Below are 4,229 nucleotides of genomic sequence, written 5' to 3'. Positions count from 1 at the left end.
ATGCACACCATCGACACCAAATCCTAAACTCGTTGACTTTTTTGCTTTCCTTTGTCAGTAACATTACTACATGATATTATCTATAAAGACAATGCTTGCTTTCAACACTAATATTGGTGCTCACTAACTTTTTCGCCGATGTCGCCACCAATATTGATGCACGCAATTGTCTAAAAAGAAGATAAATGTCATCAACACCAACTCTGTCTCCATTATAAAAATTGATATTTAAACTAATCTTTATAATATTTAATATTATTTTCTAGAAAGAGAATTATCAAGCATATCATGAATGATCTCCCGAGGGAAATTCAGTGCTTCAACACTATTTATATAAATTTTCAACATAAAGTTTATTTTCTATTTTTTATGACTACTACGTTATATCAGTGTATTCCCCAAATATAGGAAAGTTTATCATCGACAACATACACTAATATAATTATTCAATTTGATGAGACTCTATGGTTTTTCTCTTTTACGTAAAAAATATGGGTGTCTCTAACAACTCTTTTTGCTAATACAAAGACTTAAAATATATAGCAGTGAATACAAAAAAAAATTCTCCAAAAAGCTCAAACTATTGAAATAAGACATTAATTTAGAGAAATATTAAAACAAAAATGGAAATAATAAACGTGAACTTAGTAGCTAATAAATTCCCCATTCTAAAAAATAACTTCATCATGAGCATCTCCAATCATAAATGTGAACTCCTGCCTGTGGCCTTCCAAGGATTTGTGAACCTCACTAGCAACCACAATAGCTCATGTGATCCAGCTCTCTCTTCGTCAGTCCCTCGACTACCAATCACTTGTTCAACCCTAAATCCTTGCTTGATTAACCTGAAAAGAAAAGAAATATAAGCTTATATTTACTAATAAGTATATTATAATTTTATAAGAATATAATATATTAAAAAATTTATACTTGCTTCAAACACCTTGAGGCATAAACCTCTACGCGTGCTGAGGTAAGAAAAAGTTGCAAGCAAAGAAATGTTAAGCCTCACAGCCCCACAGACCACGGCAGATTTTTGAAATCTGTTGTTAGGAGATGCCTGCAGCCATCAAAAATATCTGCAGCCATCACACAACTGCATTCAGTTGGACCTCCCACGCCAGCATCAGTTCACATCATAGTTGGTTTAGCAGTAAAAAAGTAGTATCAGATAACAGAAATATCAGCCAATAATTTCGAGAAGTTTAAGAATACAAACAAACTTTACTTTTTCCATTTTACCTCTGACTGGTAGTTTATCGCTAAAACAACTTCAGTTACCCCTACCTCCTTCAGAGCTTCAATCTGGAGATAGCCAAATTTGTTGAGTAGTCAAAGGAAAAGTGTGTATACGCCTTTCTGCAGGAGTTGAATGATGCTGTTAAAGCCAAATTTGTTGAGGAGCCTCCTGAAGCTCTGATAGAAAGAAATCCTTCGTTCTTTTCTCCGTTTACTCTAGTAATAGTGACTCAAGTATGCTGTGTAGTTTCTTCCATTGTCTTCTTGTTGAATTTGAATTTTTTTTTTTAAGATTTCTGTTTCTTTTTTATTTCTTAATTGATTTTATTCATTTTAGTACGGCTGCACGCCATGTCCTATTTTTCATGGCCTTGCATGCTAGCAATCCTTACACCCCTTTTGTAATCCATCTTGGCTGGTACTATTTAATGATCAATATTTTAAAAAGCAAAAGTGTGAAAGCCGTGAAGCAAAGTGTATGATCCCTTCCAAGCGCAAAGCATAAGCTTTAACCAGGAAATTTTTAAATAAAAAAAAAATATAGTTCTTGAAGGAATGATAAAGCATGAGATTCTTATAATAAGCTATATCATTAGATTAAATTATATAAACTACAGTTCAATTGAAGCAACAAAAAATATCAAAACGAAGACGCAAATTGCCGTAATTCTAGATTGTGATCTTCACAGAATAGGAAATATTAAACGAATGAAAGGGTAAACTGAATGGAAAATTCGAGTGCAAATAGTGCAAATTCAAATTAAGTTTTGCAGAGATATATGAAATGAATTATAGCAATACCTGATGCAGGTTCATGGGTTTGTTGGCAAAATCCACTAATTGTTTTGGAACACTGAGGGTCAATGGCCGCAAGCGAGTGCCAAATCCACTGACGATAATTAGTTCCTTCATAGTGAAAGATCCTTCCTTTTATATTCCCCTGAATATAAAGAACAATATCAACCGAAGGAATCAAAGAAAGTTCTTAGCTTCAACAGCCGAATCTGAATATTTCCAACAACAAGCCAAGAAAACCATCAAAATTTCAAACAATCTCGGAACAACAAAGGCCAAATGGTGTGAGACCTTCTAAAGAAAAATGCGCAAATGAGTTCAAAATAAAGAAAATAAATTAAAGCACGTAGCCCCATTCAAAATGCCAACGCATGTAGAAACGAGCTGAGCAAGTCGAAAACACCAGCATCGGTACACACAATGCCAAATAAAGCAATATCCATTAACCTAAGATCGTTAACGATAACTTTTAGCTTATGTACTTCAAGCATTTGTCATCTTCCCTTCTCCAAAAAAAAAATATTCCTTAACAAACAATTTTATTAATCACCAAGCTTACATATATTCAACATATATGGCATTCTATATGATACTACATGAGATATCAAGAAATGCATAATTCATAATTTAAATTAATAAATAACTCTATTCAAATAAATTAAAAAAAAAAATAATCTCCATTACCAATCAATCCAATATTATTTTGTTAAAGCCTTAATGTAAACAAATAAAAGTCAAAATATGTATAATTACAAGAAAAGTAGCCAAATCAAGCAGGAATCATGACAATACACACACAAGATCTAGAAATAACTCAAATGGTTAATGACAAGTGCAAAAAAAGAAAAACCAGAGCACTTACATCATCAAGCAACCAGAACTCTTCTTCTTATTAAAAATCTCCCTTTTCCTTGGAGGTTGGAGAACACCTTTGATTGCAGTATCAAAAATAAATTTGACATTCTAACAAAACCAACATTATGACAAGAAATCAGCACAGAAATCATACACCTCAAACAATACAAAATTTACATTTGCACACCAATTAGCAAATTATGTTATTTGGTATTGAAGCAGGAAATTCCATCAACATTTTTGACATTCTAACAAAACCAACATTATGACAAGAAATCAGCACAGAAATCATACACCTCAAACAATACAAAATTTACATTTGCACACCAATTAGCAAATTATGTTATTTGGTATTGAAGCAGGAAATTCCATCAACATTCTTGCTCTACTTTCGCAGCGCTTCAGAACCAAATTTTATGATAAAGGGGTTAAGATTGAACCAGGCACTAAAATTAAAAAAAATGGAAAACAAGAAAATTATTCATTGGCCGTCAATGGTGAAACAAGTGGAAAATGAACCTTAATCAATGGCCGACAATCAGATTACTTTTCATTTGATTCATTCTTCAATCACTGGAGAACAAGAAAGCATAATAATTATTGTCTGTAGAAAGATTACAGTAACAAAGGGGAAAATGATGGCTCTTTTTTTTTTTTTTCTTACCAGCAAAGGAACATATAGGGATCTGATGAGGATCGACAATAATAATAAAGTTTTTCCGATTATAAAATTGTAGCAGCAAGGAAATGTGGTTGAGTTCATATATGCATTATATTGGCTATGATTGCAGTAACAAGGATCGACAATCAGAAGCCTCAGAAATGCTTAACAACACTCTGTTGACCTCTATTTTCGCTCGGGCACTTTTGATCGACTTGATTAGATCTCGTCGAGCCCAACCTGAGCTCGAATTAGCCCGAGTCATTTTTGTTTACCACGACGAGCTCGATTTCAATTTGAGTTCAATTTGGTTTGATCAAATCGATCGAACTTAGCCCGATGCTAATCGAGCCAATTTGAACCAAATCCATATCCAAACCTAACTCAAATCAACCCAAATCAATCCGACTCGAGCCAAGTTAGATTTGATTTGAACTCTTGTTTAACCCAAGCCAGCTCAATTTAATCCCAATTTAAATCCAAACAGCTTTCAAGGTAATTTGAATTTCCACCCAAATCAAGAGTCGGTTCGATGGCTCTGATTCATTCCAAGGCCCGATCCTGCCATTTCAGTGTCCTCAGTCGCGTGATACACTTGTTTTGGGGGAAGGCAGTGGTTGAAGAGCGAGGAGCAGTATCGCAGAGCACGGTTCAATGTTTTGAGGCAGGATCGAGAGGA

At 34.0% G+C, this 4,229-nt stretch overlaps 1 long non-coding RNA gene across 1 annotated transcript; it reads right to left on the bottom strand.

Annotated features, from left to right (window-relative positions):
• Positions 1-522: 522 nt before the first annotated feature.
• On the bottom strand, positions 523-3,122 carry LOC110110759. The gene is made up of 3 exons (XR_003700969.1): positions 2,897-3,122; positions 944-1,359; positions 523-845 (listed from the first exon to the last, which is right to left on the bottom strand). It is a non-coding gene; the product is annotated as an uncharacterized LOC110110759 (long non-coding RNA).
• Between the last annotated feature and the right edge of the window lie 1,107 nt (positions 3,123-4,229).

Source organism: Dendrobium catenatum, unplaced genomic scaffold (assembly GCF_001605985.2).
Source record: "Dendrobium catenatum unplaced genomic scaffold, ASM160598v2 fragScaff_scaffold_633, whole genome shotgun sequence".
Taxonomy (NCBI): Eukaryota; Viridiplantae; Streptophyta; class Magnoliopsida; order Asparagales; family Orchidaceae; genus Dendrobium; species Dendrobium catenatum.
Note: the sequence above shows the minus strand (reverse complement) of the source record. Positions and strands in the feature narration are given on the sequence as shown.